Source organism: Triticum dicoccoides, chromosome 1B (assembly GCF_002162155.2).
Source record: "Triticum dicoccoides isolate Atlit2015 ecotype Zavitan chromosome 1B, WEW_v2.0, whole genome shotgun sequence".
NCBI classification, from domain to species: domain Eukaryota; kingdom Viridiplantae; phylum Streptophyta; class Magnoliopsida; order Poales; family Poaceae; genus Triticum; species Triticum dicoccoides.
In genome coordinates, this window is record NC_041381.1 from 80,568,617 (window position 1) to 80,585,773 (window position 17,157).

Sequence of the window (17,157 nt, forward strand, 5' to 3'; positions counted from 1 at the left end):
GGTACGAGGAGAAGTGGGAGGAGTGGGGGCGCGCGGGGGGCGCGGTTGCCGGCGGCGGTGTGCCTCCGGAGCGCGGCAGAAGGTGGTTGCAGGGGGGCGGCACGCGGTGGTGGGTGGGTGGGGGTCATGGGTGAAGGAGAAAGCATGAACCAGGGGGAGGTTTGACGGGGGTGGGTGGGGGTGCTTTTTATCTGCTTGCGTTGGGCTCGGTTGACTCGATGGGGTGTTAGCAGAATAAGCGTTTTGCTGTGCAGAATAAGGGTCTTAAGGGTGTTATCATAATAGACGGTGTCCCTCATATAAACCTGATAGTTGTCTATCTATGAACATGCAAACATTACTAGTGCTACAAGTGATAACAGCAAACCATTTCAACAAATAGGGTATCAGAACGTAAATTACACGTGAATTCTGATTCACCCTAGAAGTACATATGACCAGCTATCTACGTGCTTAAGTAGCTATTTAAGTTCAGACAAACAGGTAATTCTTAATAGTAAGTATCAAATACATAGATAGGCGCAGTCTATAATAGGATTAACAGGCTATGGCACTATGTAATAAGTAGCAAACTAAATTAAGCCAAGCAACGTAATTGAATTTTTTTGCAATAAGTGGCTAACTAAAATTCTGAGAAGCAGGTAATTGAACTTATGCTAGCTCTTTTGTACAGGCACACTGCAAGTTCTTTTTCACTTACAAGGTTCTACGAAGGAGTCCATAGCATCAATTGCTTGGATACGCAGTCCCAATACTTCTTTGTTCCCACACTAAATTGGTAAGTCGAATGGTTAATCTAATAAGATGGTGCGTCCTTGATATGTTATATGAGGACGGGTTGTCAGACTAGTTGTAGCCACACACATCACACTGGCTTTTACTGTAATTTCATGCGATTACATTTGGCATATCGAGATCTAAGCAATCTACAATAGGATGAAAAGACCGGCATCCTTCACATTATTGGCGAACTTAGTTCATAGAAACAAGCAATTCAACAATTATGTGGGTAAATCAAAAGTGCCACTGGAATATTTTTCACAACCCCAATCATACATGCAAAAAGGGGCGACGCCACCGTAGGGGCTAGTATGGGCGGTCGCCTCGGGTGGCTGGAAAGTGTGCACCTAGTTTGAGTCATCCAGGTTGGCCCAGGCTAGTTTTGTTTGTCCCAATGCACGAGCAGGCAATGTAAAAAATGAAGAAAAACATTTCAACTTGGATGAGCCAATAACGTAAGTGCAAGGTAGGCCCTATAGCAGGCTCGCGGCCCAAACGAGCGCCTCCCATATCGATCGACAGGAGGAAAAATCCCAATTCGTTCGCTCCAGCCTCTAGTCTGTTTTGCTCCTAACCTAGCCACCGCTGGACAGACCGACACGACACTTCCTCGCACCCTCACTGAATGTCGGTCGCCGGGCTTCAAATGAATGGAAGGACAAGAAGATGAAGATCCAACCCTAGGTGTAGCCTGCATGGGAGGCAGCAGCGGCAGCATGGGTATGGCATCGAGCTTGCGCAAATGGACAGTCGCAGCTTGCAAGAGCAGCATGCGCAACGAGCAGGTACATCACATCCCTGGTTATATCTAATTCAACTGTTCAATTTTTGGCCAATAGTTAAACCTGATTGTGTTGTAAAACTTCTTGTATGTAGGGAATCCATGAGAAAATGAAACCAATTTCTGCTTATTTTATAACTCCCCTGATCAATATTGAAGTGACTGAACCTGATGTATCTAATCAAGTTTTCGGCGCAAACATACAAGCTCATGTTGTTCTTGAGCCTGAAGTGTCTAATGAATAGACTGTCAATGAAGGATTTGTTGCAAACATTTACATGCTCCTGGTGATGAACATATAGTGTCTAATGAGGGATCTAATGCAAGCATTTTGAATGCTCCCATTGAAGGATTTAGTGTCTAATGATGATCTACTATGTTGACAGATACATAGTGGTTTGCAGGCATTGATGACAAGCAAATTATAGTAAATTTTCATGGCTTGAGGAAACGTCGAGGCCATCTACCAAAAAGTCCCTGTATCATGACAACATAGCATAAATACTTTTCTAATCAATTTTTTGAAACTATTGGCATGATACTTCTCCAACGTATCTATAATTTTTTATTGTTCGATGCTATTATATTATCCATCTTGGATGTTTTATATGCATTTATATGCTATTTTATATGATTTTTGGGACTAACCTATTAACCTAGAGCCCAGTGCCGGTTTCTGTTTTTCCTTGTTTTTGAGTTTTACAGAAAAGGAATACCAAACGGAGTCCAATTGACGTGCCAATTTTTTATGATTTTTTATGGACCAAAAGAAGACCCTGAAGTAAAAGAGTTGGGACAGAAAGTCCCAAGCCATCCACGAGGGTGGAGGGTGCAACCTACCCCCTAGGCGCGCCCCCCTATCTCGTGGATGACTCGGAGACCCCCCCCCTCCTGACGTGAGACCGACGCCAAAAATTCCTATAAATACAGAAACCCCCGAAAAAAACCTAGATCGGGAGTTCCGCCGCTGCAAGCCTCTATAGCCACCAAAAACCAATCGGGACACTATTCCGGCACCCTGCTGGAGGGGGGATCCATCACCGGTGGCCATCGTCATCATCCCGGGGCTCTCCATGACGAGGAGGGAGTAGTTCACCCTCGGGGCTGAGGGTATGTACCTGTAGCTATGTGTTTGATCTCTCTCTCTCTCTCTCATGTTCTTGATATGGCACGATCTTGATGTACCGCGAGCTTTGCTATTATAGTTGGATCTTATGATGTTTCTCCCCCTCTACCTTCTTGTAATGGATTTAGTTTTCCCTTCAAAGTTATCTTACCGGATTGAGTCTTTAAGGATTTGAGAACACTTGATGTATCTCTTGCATGGGATACCCGTGGTGACAATGGGGTATTCTATTGATCCACTTGATGTATGTTTTGGTGATCAACTTGCGAGTTCAGTGACCTTGTGAAATTATGCATAGGGGTTGGCACATGTTTTTGTCTTGACTCTCCGGTAGAAACTTTGGGGCACTCTTCGAAGTTCTTTGTGTTGGTTTGAATAGATGAATATGAGATTGTGTGATGCATATCGTATAATCATACCCACGGATACTTGTGGTGTCATTGGAGTATGTAGGTGACATTAGGGTTTTGGTTGATGTGTGTCCTAAGGTGTTATTTTACTACGAACTCTAGGGCTGTTTGTGACACTTATAGGAATAGCCCAATGGATTGATTGAAAAGAATAACTTTGAGGTGGTTTTGTACCCTACCATAATCTCTTCGTTTGTTCTCCGCTATTAGTGACTTTGGAGTGACTCTCTATTGCATGTTGAGGGATAGTTATATGATCCAATTATGTTATTATTGTTGAGAGAACTTGCACTAGTAAAAGTATGAACCTTAGGCCTTGTTTCGAAGCATTGCAATACCGTTTTCGCTCACTTTTGTTACTTGCTACCTTGCTGTTTTTATATTTTTCAGATTACAAAAACCTATATCTACCATCCATATTGCACTTGTATCACCATCTCTTCGCCGAAATAGTGCTCCTTTACAATTTACCATTGTATTGGGTGTGTTGGGGACACAAGAGACTCTTTGTTATTTGGTTGCAGGGTTGTTTTAGAGAGACCATCTTCATCCTACGCCTCCCACGGATTGATAAACCTTAGGTCATCCACTTGAGGGAAATTTGCTAATGTCCTACAAACCTCTGCACTTGGAGGCCTAACAACGTCTACAAGAAGAAGGTTGTGTAGTAGACATCAAGCTCTTTTCTGGCGCCGTTGCCGGGGAGGTTAGTGCTTGAAGGTATATCTTTAGATCTTGCAGTTGAATATTTTTGTTTCTTGTTTTATCACTAGTTTAGTTTACAAAGGAAAACTACAAAAAAATGGAATTGAGGGTGCCTCGTATGCTTCATTTTTTTAATGTCTTTCGTGAAAATGATGGAAAGGAAAATTGTGCTCAAGTACTAGAAGAAGAATGCATTAAAATGTTTGGCACTAAATCTTTGAATGATGAGCATGATTGCAATGTTGTTAGTATAAATTCCTTGAATATCCATGATGCTAATGATATGCTAAGCTACAAGCTTGGGGATGCTATGTTTGATGAATATGATATTTTTTGCCCCCCAAGTTTTGTTGAGAATATTTTTTATGATGGAAACATGCCTCCTATTTATGATGATTACATTGATGAAAGTGGGTTTGTAAGAGTTTCAACTTTAGGAAGTAATGATCCCACTATTTTGAGGGTGTTGAATCTTATTATAATGATAAAAGTGGATTTGGAGAGGTCATGACTTTATTTAGTGATGAATCCACTATTTCGAAGAGGTTCATATTGATTATGAGAACAAAGTTGCTATCTATGAAGATTATTGTGATGACATGTATGCTATAAGGAAGAATGATAACCATGAAACTTGCCATCTTGATTTTAATTTTCAATTGTATTATGCCTCACATGATAGTTATTTTGTTGAGTTTGCTCCCACTACTATTCATGAGAATAAATTTGCTTATGTGGAGAGTAGTAAAATTTATATGCTTGTAGATCATGAAAAGAATGATTTATGTGATATTTATATTGTTGAATTCATTCATGATGCTACTGAAAATTATTATGAGAGAGGAACATATGCTTTTACATATTGCAATAATATCAAGTTTCCTCTCTATGTGTTGAAAATCTTGAAGTTATGCTTGTTTTAGATTCCTATGCTAGTTGATTCTTGTTTCCATAAGTTGTTTGCTCACAAAATCCCTATGCATAGGAAGTGGGTTAGACTTAAATGTCCTAGTCATATTCTTCATGATGCTTCCGTTATGTTTCAATTCTTATCATTTATGTGAGCATCATTGTCATTATCATGCCTAGCTAAAAAGGCATTAAAGAAAATCGATTGTTGGTAGACAACACAATATTTACCCCTGCTGTTTTTGTGTGTCCACATGATTAATCTACTGTAGTAATCATGTTTTATAGCTTTTTTCAATAAAGTGCCAAGTAGAACCTTTGGGAAGACTTGGCTGAAAGTTAATGCGATCTTGCTGTAAAAAACAGAAACTTTGCACTCACGAGAATAAATGTAATTTTTAACAGAAGAGTGATTTTAAGTTGATTATTTTTGCAGAAAATTATTAGAAAAATTCCTCACATCCACCAATTTATTTCAGAATTTTTGGAGTTACAGAAGTATTCGAGAGTTACAGATTACTACAGAATGTTCTGTTTTTGACAGATTCTATTTTCTATGTGTTGTTTGCTTATTTTGATGAATCTATGAGTAGTATCGGAGGGTATGAATGACAAAGGAGTTGGAATATAGTATATATTACACCAATATAAATAAATAATGAGTTCACAACAGTACCAAAAGTGGTGATTTATTTTCTTATAGTAATGGAGCTTATGAGATTTTCTGTTGAGTTTTGTGTTGTGAAGTTTTCAAGTTTTGGGTAAAGATTCGATGGACTATGGAATAAGGAGTGGCAAGAGCCTAAGCTTGGGGATGCCCAAGGCACCCCAAGGTAATATTCAAGGACAACCAAGAGCCTAAGCTTGGGGATGCCCAAGATGGCATCCCCTCTTTCGTCTTTGTTCATCGGTAACTTTACTTGAGCTATATTTCTATTCACCGCATGATATGTGTTTTTCTTGGAGCATCATTTTATTTTATTTTGTTTTGCTTGCTATTTGAATAATATCCCAAGATCTGAAATTCTTAAATGTTAGAGAGTCTTCACATAGTTACATAATTATTCAACTACTCATTGATCTTCACTTATATCTTTTGGAGCAGTTTGTCTTTTGCTCTAGTGCTTCACTTATATCTTTATAGAGCACGGCGGTTGTTTTATTTTGAAGAAATAGATGAACTCTCATGCTTCACTTATATTATTTTGAGAGTCTTTTAGAACAACATGGTAATTTCCTTTTGTTATGATTTTAGTCCTAATATGATGGGCATCCAAGAGGGATATAATAAAACCTTTCATATAAAGTGCATTGAATACTATGAGAAGTTTGATTCTTTATGATTGTTTTGAGATATGAAGATGGTGATATTAGAGTCATGCTAGTGGTATAATTGTGAATTTGAGAAATACTTGTGTTGAGGTTTGTGAGTCCCGTAGCACGCACGTATGGTAACTATTGTGTAATAAATTTGAAGCATGAGGTATCTCTTTGATTGTCTTCCTTATTGTGGAGGTCGGGATCGTGCGAAATGGCTAACTCCTACCAACCCTTCCCCTAGGAGCATGCGCATAGTGCTTAGTTTCGATGACTAATAGATTTTTGCAATAAGTATGTGAGTTCTTTATGACTAATGTTGAGTCCATGGATTATACGCACTCTCACCCTTCCACCATTGCTAGCCTCTCTTGTGCCGCACAACTTTCGCCGGTACCATACACCCACCATTTACCTTCCTCAAAACAGCCACCAAACCTACCTATTATGGCATTTCCATAGCCATTCCGAGATATATTGCCATGCAACCTTCCACCGTTCTGTTTATTATGACACGCTTCATTATTGTCATATTGCTTTGCATGATCATGTAGTTGACATCATATTTGTGGCGAAGCCACCATTCATAATTCATTCATACATGTCACTCTTGATTCATTGCACATCCTGGTACACCGCCAGAGGCATTCATAGAGAGCCATATTTTGTTCTAGATATCGAGTTGTAATTCTTGAGTTGTAAGTAAATAAAAGTGTGATGATCTTCATTATTAGAGCATTGTCCCAGTGAGGAAAGGTTGATGTAGACTATGATTCCCCCACAAGTCGGGATGAGACTCCGGACGAGAAAAAAAGGGAGAAGGGACAATGTTACTATCCTTTTTCCACACTTGTGCTTCAAAGTAGCACCATGTTCTTCAAGATAGAGGGTCTCCTATGTTGTCACTTTCATATACTAGTGGGAATTTTTCATTATAGGACTTGGCTTGTATATTCCAATGATGGGCTTCCTCAAAATGCCCTAGGTCTTCGTGAGCAAGCAAGTTGGATGCACACCCACTTAGTTTCTTTTTGATGAGCTTTCATACATTTATAGCTCTAGTGCATCCATTGCATGGCAATCCCTACTCCTCGTATTGACATCAATTGATGGGCATCTCCATAGCCCGTTGATTAGCCGCATCTATATGAGACTTTCTCCTTTTTGTCTTCTCACATAATCCCTATCATCATACTCTACTCCACCCATAATGTTATATCCATGGCTTACGCTCATGTATTGCGTGAGGGTTGAAAAAGCTGAAGCACATCAAAAAGTATGAACGAATTGCTTGGCTGAAACCGCGGGTTGTGCATGATGGGAGCATTTTGTGTGATGAAAATGAAGCATGGCCAAACTATATGATTTCATAGGGATAAGCTTTCTTTGTCTATGTTATTTTGATAAGACATGATTACTTTGTTAGTATGCTTCAAGTATTACTATTTTATGTTAATATTAAACTTTCATATTGAATCTTTTGGATCTGAACATTCATGCCACAATAAATAAAATTACATTGAGAAATATGCTAGGTAGCATTCCACATCAAAAATTCTGTTTTTATCGTTTACCTACTTGAGGACGAGCAAGAATTAAGCTTGGGGATACTTGATACGTCTCCAATGTATCTATAATTTTTTTATTGTTCCATGCTATTATATTATCTGTTTTGGATGTTTACTGGGCTTTACTAAGCACTTTTATATTATTTTTGGGACTAATCTATGAACCGGAGGCCCAGCCCAAATTGTTGTTTTTTTTGCCTATTTCAGTGTCTCGTAGAAAAGGAATATCAAAAGGAGTCCAAACGGAATGAAACCTTTGGGAGAGTTATTTTTGGAACAAACGCAATCCAGGAGACTTGGAGTGGACGTCAAGAAAGAAACGAGGCGGCCACGAGGCAGGGAGGCGCGCCCCCACCCTCGTGGCTCCCCTGACCAACTTCCTTCGCCTATATATACTCATATACCCTGAAAACATCGAAGAGCACCATGAAACCCTATTTCCACCGCCGCAACCTTCTGTACTCGTGAGATCCCATCTTGGGGCCTTTTCCGGCGCTCCACCGGAGGGGGAATCGATCACGGAGGGCTTCTACGTCAACACCATAGCCTCTCCGATGAGTTGTGAGTAGTTTACCACCGACCTTCTGGTCTATAATTATTACCTAGATGGCTTCTTCTCTCTCTTTGATTCTAAATACAAAGTTCTCCTTGATCTTCTTGGAGATCTATTCGATGTAATTCTTTTTGCCGTGTGTTTGTGGAGATCCGATGAATTGTGGGTTTATGATCGAGATTATCTATGAACAATATTTTAATATCCTCTGAATTCTTTTATGTACGATTGGTTAGCTTTGCAAGTCTCTTCGAATTATCAGTTTGGTTTGGCCTACTAGATTGATCTTTCTTGCAATGGGAGAAGTGCTTAGCTTTGGGTTTAATCTTGTCGTGTCCTTTCCCAATGACAGCAGGGGCAGCAAGGCACGTATTGTATTGTTGCCATCAAGGATAAAAAGATGGGGTTTATATCATATTGCTTGAGTTTATCCCTCTACATCATGTCATCTTGCCTAATGCGTTACTCTGTTCTTATGAACTTAATACTCATTATGCATGCTGGATAGCGGTCGATGTGTGGAGTAATAGTAGTAGATGCAGAATCGTTTCGATCTACTTGTCGCGGACGTGATGCCTATATACATGACCATGCCTAGATATTCTCATAACTATGCACTTTTCTATCAATTGCTCGACAGTAATTTGTTCACCCACCATAATATTTATGCTATCTTGAGAGAAGCCACTAGTGAAACCTATGGCCCCCGGGTCTATTTTCCATCATATAAGTTTCCGATCTATTTTATTTTGCAATCTTTACTTTCCAATATATATCATAAAAATACCAAAAATATTTATCTTATTATTATCTCTATCAGATCTCACTTTTGCAAGTGGCCGTGAAGGGATTGACAACCCCTTTATCGCGTTGGTTGCAAGGTTCTTATTTGTTTGTGTAGGTATGAGGGATTTGCGTGTAGCCTCCTACTGGATTGATACCTTGGTTCTCAAAAACTGAGGGAAATACTTATGCTACTTTGCTGCATCACCCTTTCCTCTTCAAGGGAAAACCAACGCATGCTCAAGAGGTAGCAAGAAGGATTTCTGGTGCCATTGCCGGGGAGGTCTACGCACAAGTCAAGACATACCAAGTACCCATCACAAACCCTTATCCCTCGCATTACATTATTTGCCATTTGCCTCTCCTTTTCCTCTCCCCCACTTCACGCTTGCCGTTTTATTCACCCTTCTTCTTTTCATCTTTTCGTTTGCTTTGATGTCTTACTTGGCTCGTTTGCTCGCTTGGTTGGAATAGTTGTTTATTTATTGCTAAACAGAGAACCTAAGATCTATGGATCCTCATCCTCTTGCCAATCTTTTTAAGAGGTCCAATTATGATGAACCAAATTCTAGTCTTTTGAGTGCACTAGATTATCTGTATGAGGTTTTGCTTGAAATTCGTGAATCTGAAAATTGTGATGAAGAAATTTATGAAGAGATTCATGAATAAAAAGCATGATTGCAATGATTTTATTTTAAGATTCTCTTGATGTCAATTGTACTAATGATATCCAAAACCCTAAGCTTGGGGATGCTAGTTTTGCTATGTCTACTACTTGTTGCAATGATCATGATTGGGGTGATTCTTCTTATGATCTTGAAAATTTGTTTAAGCCCCATGATGAATATGAGATTGATAATAGTGTTTGCAATAATATTAAAGTGGGTTTGGAAGAGTGTCAACCTTAGATCCCACATATTTGGAGAATGTTCAATCTTATGGTATTTTTGATAAAAGTGGGTTTGGAGAGGTCGTGACTTTAGTTAATGATAATCCCACTATTTTGGAAGAGTGTCAACTTCACATGCATGTGGATAGTGTTGATAATATGTTATGTGATAGCTATTTTGTTGAATTTGCCTATGATCCTACATGTAATTATTTTGAGAGAGGAAAATATGGTCATAGAAATTTTTAGCTTACTAAATTACCTCTCGTCATGTCGAGATTACTATCGTCCCTTTCTTCTTCCTTGCATATGCTAGTTTTTGCTTGCCTTGCAAATTTGTTTGCTTATAATATGCCTATGCATAGGAAGTATGTTAGACTTAGATGTGTTTGTCACGTGTTTCACGATGCTCTCTTTGCGCTTCAGTTCTTGTCTTTCATGTGAGCATCATTAAAATTATCAATGCCTAGCTAGGGGCGTTAAACGATAGCGCTTGTTGGGAGGCAACCCAATTTAATTTTTGTTCTTTACTTTTTGCTCCTGTTTACTATTAAATATTTCATCTAGCCACTGGTTACATGTGGTTTTATGTTTTAATTAGTGTTTGTGCCAAGTATAACCTATAGGATCATCTTGGGTGATAGTTAATTTGATCTTGCTGAAAAGCAGAAACTTTTGCACGCATGAGAATAATTTTAATAAATCACAGAAACGTGCTTTTCTGTTGATTCTCTTTGGATAAGATTAATAGACAAATTTCCTAGGACTTCCTATTTGGGTAGAAGTTTTAGAGTTCCAGAAGTATTCGAAAGTTATAGATTACTACAGACTGTTCTATTTTTGACAGATTCTGTTTTTCGTGTGTTGTTTGCTTATTTTGATCAATCTATGGCTAGTATCGGGGGGTATGAACCATAGAGAAGTTGGAATACAGTAGGTTTAACACCGATATAAATAAAGAATGAGTTCATTACAGTACCTTAAAGTGGTGGTTTGCTTTCTTGCACTAACGGAGCTCATGAGATTTTCTGTTGAGTTTTGTGTTGTGAAGTTTTCAAGTTTTGGGTAAAGATTTGATGGATTATGGAAAAAGGAGTGGCAAGAGTCTAAGCTTGGGGATGCCCAAGGTACCCCAAGGTAAAATTTAAGTACAACCAAAAGCCTAAGCTTGGGGATGCCCCGGAAGGCACCCCCTCTTTCGTCTTCGCCCATCGGTAACTTTACTTGATGCTATATTTTTATTCACCACATGATATGTGTTTTGCTTGGAGCATCTTGTATGATATGAGTATTTTATTTTTAGTTTAACACAATCATCCTTGATGTACACACCTTTTGGAGAGACACACATGAATCGGAATTTATTAGAACACTCTATGTGCTTCACTTATATCTTTTGAGCTATATAATTCTGCTCTAGTACTTCACTTATATCTTTTTAGAGCACGGCGGTGGTTTTATTTTGTAGAAATTATTGATCTCTCATTCTTCACTTATATTATTTTGGGAGTCTTTTAGAACAGCATGGTATTTGCTTTGGTTATAAAATTAGTCCTAATATGATGCGCATCCAAGTTGGGTATAATAAAAACTATCATATAAAGTGCATTGAACACTATGATCAATTTGATACTTGATAATTGTTTTGAGATATAAACGTGGTAATGTTAGAGTAATGCTAGTTGGGTAATTATGAAACTAAGAAATACTTGTGTTAAAGTTGGCAAGTCCCGTAGCATGCATGTATGGTAAACATTGTGTGACAAATTTGAAGCATGGGGTGTTCCTTGATTGCCTTCCTTATGAGTGGAGGTCGAGATCGCGCGATGGTTAACTCCTACCAACCCTTCCCCTTGGAGCATGCATAGTAGTACTTTGCTTCAAGGGCTAATAAACTTTTGCAATAAGTATATGAGTTCTTTATGACTAACGTGAGTCCATGGATTATACGCACTCTTACCCTTCCACAATTTGCTAGACTCTACGGTACCATGCATTGCCCTTTCTCACCTTGAGAGTTGGTGAAAACTTCGCCGGTGCATCCAAACCCCGTGATACGATACGCTCTGTCACACATAAACCTCCATATATCTTCCTCAAAATATCCACCATACCTACCTATTATGGCATTTCCATAGCCATTCCAAGATATATTGCCATGCAACTTTCCACCGTTCCGTTTATTATGACCCGCTCCATCATTGTCATATTGCTTTTGCATGATCATGTAGTTGACATATTATTTGTGGCAAAGCCACCTTTATAATTCTTTCATACATGTCGCTCTTGATTCATTGCATATCCCAGTACACTACCGGAGGCATTCACATAGAGTCATATTTTGTTCTAAGTATTGAGTTGTAATTCTTGAGTTGTAAATAAATAAAACTGTGATGATCTTCATTATTAGAGCATTGTCCCAAGTGACGAAAGGATGATGGAGATTATGATTCCCCCACAAGTTGGGATGAGACTCCGGACTTTATGAAAAATAAAAGAGGCCAAAGAAGCCCAAATAAAAAAAAGAGGCCATAGAAGCCCACCAAATGAAAAAAAGAAAAAAATGAGAGAAAAAGAGAGAAGCGACAATGTTACTATCCTTTTTCCACACTTGTGGTTCAAAGTAGCACCATGTTCTTCATGATAGAGAGTCTCCTATGTTGTCACTTTCATATACTAGTGGGAATTTTTCATTATGGAACTTGGCTTGTATATTCCAATGATGGGCTTCCTCACAATACCCTAGGTCTTAGTAAGCAAGCAAGTTGGATGCACACCCACTTAGTTTCTTTTTTGTGAGCTTTCATACATTTATAGCTCTAGTGCATCCGTTGCATGGCAATCCCTACTCCTTGTATTGACATCAATTGATGGGCATCTCCATAGCCCATTGATTAGCCGCGTCAATATGAGACTTTCTCCTTTTTGTCTTCTCACATAATCCCTATCATCATACTCTACTCCACCGATAGTGCTATATCCATGGCTTACGCTCATGTATTGCGTGAGGGTTGAAAAAGCTGAAGCTTCTTAAAAGGTATGAACCAATTGCTTGGCTGAAACCGGGGTTGTGCATGATGAGAGCATTTTGTGTGACGAAAATGAAGCATGGCCAAACTATATGATTTTGTAGGGATAAGCTTTCTTTGGCTATGTTATTTTGATAAGACATGATTACTTTGTTAGTATGCTTGAAGTATTAATATTTTTATGTTAATATTAAACTTTTATCTTGAATCTTTTGGATATGAATATTCATGCCATAATAAAGAAAATTACATTGAGAAATATGCTAGGTAACATTCCACATCAAAAATTCTGTTTTTATCATTTACCTACTCAAGGATGAGGAGGAATTAAGCTTGGGGATGCTTGATACGTCTCCAGCGCATCTATAATTTTTGATTGTTCCATGCTATTATATTATCTGTTTTGGATGTTTAATGGGCTTTACTAAGCACTTTTATATTATTTTTGGGACTAACCTATTAACCGGAGGCCCAACCCAAATTGCTATTTTTTTTGCCTATTTCAGTGTTTCGCAGAAAAGGAATATCAAACAGAGTCCAAACGGAATGAAACCTTTAGGAGAGTTATTTTTGGACCAAACGCAATCCAGGAGACTTGGAGTGGACGTCATGAAAGAAACAAGGCGGCCACGAGGCTGGGAGGCGCGCCCCAGGGGGGTGGGCGCGCCCCCTACCCTCATGGGCCCCTCGTGGCTCTCTTGACCAACTTCCTTCACCTATATATACTCATATACCCTGAAAACATCGAAGAGCACCACGAAACCCTATTTCCACTGCCGCAACCTTCTGTACCCGTGAGATCCCATCTTGGGCCTTTTCCGGCGCTCCGCCGGAGGGGGAATTAATCACGGAAGGCTTCTATATCCAGACCATAGCCTCTCCGGTGAGTTGTGAGTAGTTTACCACAGACCTTCGGGTCCATAGTTATTAGCTAGATGGCTTCTTCTCTCTCTTTGATTCTCAATACAAAGTTCTCCTTGATCTTCTTGGAGATCTATTCGATGTAATTCTTTTTGCAGTGTGTTTGTCGAGATCCGATGAATTGTGGGTTTATGATCAAGACTATCTATGAACAATATTTGAATCTCCTCTGAATTCTTTTATGTATGATTGGTTATCTTTACAAGTCTCTTCGAATTATCAGTTTGGTTTGGCCTACTAGATTGATCTTTCTTGCAATGGGAGAAGTGCTTAGCTTTGGGTTCAATCTTGCGGTGTCCTTTCCAGTGATAACAAGGGCAGCAAGGCACATATTGTATTGTTTCCATCAAGGATAAAAAGATGGGGTTTATATCATATTGCTTGAGTTTATCCCTCTACATCATGTCATCTTTCTTAATGCATTACTCTGTTCCGATGAACTTAATACTCTAGATGCAGGCAGGAGTCGGTCGATGTGTGGAGTAATAGTAGTAGATGCAGAATCGTATCGATCTACTTGTCACGGACGTGATGCCTATATACATGATCATGCTTAGATATTCTCATAACTATGCACTTTTCTATCAATTGCTTGACAATAATTTGTTCACCCATCGTAATACTTATGCTATCTTGAGAGAAGCCACTAGTGAAACCTATGGCCCCCGGGTCTATTTTCCATCATATGAGTTTCCGATCTATTTTATTTTGCAATCTTTACTTTCCAATCTATATCATAAAAATACCAAAAATATTTATCTCATTATTATCTCTATCAGATCTCACTTTTGCAATTGGCCGCGAAGGGATTGACAACCCATTTATCGCGTTGGTTGCAAGGTTCTTATTTGTTTGTGTAGGTACGAGGGATTTGCGTGTAGCCTCCTACTGGATTGATACATTGGTTCTCAAAAATTGAGGGAAATACTTACGCTACTTTGCTGCATCACCCTTTCTTCTTCAAGGAAAAACCAACACATGCTCAAGAGGTAGCAACTAGCTTCAAGGAAGGCCAGAATGTTCTGGATTTTTCTCTCCCGGAGCGAGTCAACTGGCAGGAGGAGGCGACTGATGTTGGTGCAAGGAAGCGGTCGACAGCGGCCATCCATGCCCCTGAGGGGGGCACTGGCACCCACGCAGGGACAGGCACTGGCAACGGTGCGGCGGAGACAGTCGTGTGCATGGGCACCGGCACGGGCGCGCGCGTCAGTGCACGCGCAAACGCATGCACTGGCAGGTGCACGGGCGCATGAAAGTCGGCGGGGACCTCGTGGAACCCCGTGGAATCAAGTTCAGCGACAATGTGCGGCTCCCAGACCATCGATGCCACGGGATGGGCGTCGGCGCAGTCGGGGTGACAGGAGCGGGGACAAGCGTGGCAACTTCCCACAAGGCCAGTTTTAAGCTCGTCCCAAAGGGAGGTGTCTTCCTCAGGAAACTGGAAGACTAAGGGCAGACCATCATTATGCGGCATGGCCTACGGTAAGGTCAGGTTGGTTGGAGGTAGATGACAGGAGAATCGGAGAGGAAGAGAGAAGATTGTAGCGATACCGGGTAGTGCGGGGGTGATATTAAATTGCGGCGCCGACGCCATTAAAAGTGGGGGCAGTTGAGACGAAGGTGGGCGGCGGTGCCTGGTCAAAGGGCTCGCCTCTCGATGAGCCTGTGCATCGGCCTGCTCGCATGCCTCCCGGTCAGCCGGCGCAGCGGTCTGCTCGCACGCCTCCCATCAGCTCACATGCTTGCTCGGACGACACCTACCGATGAGAAGCGGGACTCGTGGCGGCACGTAAACGCCCACGATTTGAATAGTGAAAGTGTTTGCCTTAATGTGAGAGGTCTTTGTTCCATAATACCTTGGTTCTTCGTTGCATGTGAGAGGTCTTTGTTCCATAATACCTTGGCTTCATTTGTGCAACTTCTCATAAGCAGCTTGTCTCAAACTGAACAAAAAAATACGACGGCATATTTGTGCCATATCACGAGACCATGCTCAGTTTCATGAATTTCTCGTCACTTTTGGATTTTCTAAAATTTAAAATCCAGGATTCGAAACAATATCATAACCTGCAGCATGCAATAAATTTTCAAGCGATACATCTTTACAGTTGTTGATGTTAATATTTTTTAAGAAAGGTTTGGTCAAACATTTTGCTTAGTTAGACTTCAGACAAGTTATATATGAAGAGTAAAAGGATAATCCCTCTGTACTAGTGCATTGCCTGATATATTAACTCAAGTACTAGGCACGAACAAACGGGGCTCAATTCTATGCTCATCTTGGGGTAGTACTCCTATTAGTACTAGGCAATGGAGTTGACGGGTGACCATGGGTACCGGTGACCGAGGGAATTGAACCGTGCTCGCCATGGTAGGTAACATTGTCTAGTTACTAAAGCATCCCTCCATTGTTCATTGGTAGTCATTATGGACCGGGGACACGAGGGGAATTTCCTAGTGCTGGAATTCTGGCCCCCAGATATTTTGACTCAAAACACGGAGGCTCGACTGGTTGGTGTCGGCTAATGTGCGTACCACGCACGCCACTAGAAGGACGCGAGCCTAGTTTTTTTTAAGGATCAACACGAGCCCGGGTCTGGCTGGTACGCTATTGGGTGCTACTCCTACCATTCAAGAATATGAAAGGAATCTTTTAAATTGCCGGACGAATCTATATGTATTACAATGCCCGTATTTTCCTAGCAAATAGTAATCTCAATGTGGTAATTGATTTATGACGAGTTCTTGAATTAGAGCGAGTTTGTGATATAGTGATCTCAACATGGATTTTACATATCATGGTATCCCTAGTAAGTTTTTCATTACAAATTCAAATTTAAAAGATGAACGGTATGGTGGTGAGAAAACTCTGTATGTATCAAGCATATGACGACACACACACACACACACGAATACTACAACTGTGACGCCCGGGTAGTTAAGCTACACTGAACCTCCGCTAATGATGCCACGTCACCTCGGTTACTGTTGATAAACTCGCGTCAGTTCGAAACCCAGTTCAAGTTTCAAATTTTAAAATTAAAACCAAACAATAAAAGTTTTCAGACAATAAAACAAAAATGTTTGGGTTGTGGCAAATATTCCATACTAAATATTGGTGAAGAAACCGCACTTCTATAAAGTATATAAGTGCACTATATTAAGTAAAACAGTAGCAAAAACGATTATTTGAATACCTTCTATAATTAATAAAATGTCAAACTAAGTTATTTGGGGTCTAGACTTTTTGTGACTGTGGACTAAGTTGAAATACTAATTTAGATACTAAGTATATATTTTACTAAAATAAATAGCAACTAAACCAAAACAGGAGAGAATAAATAAAAGGAAAAGAAATAAAACAAAGCAAAACAAAAAGGACCCCC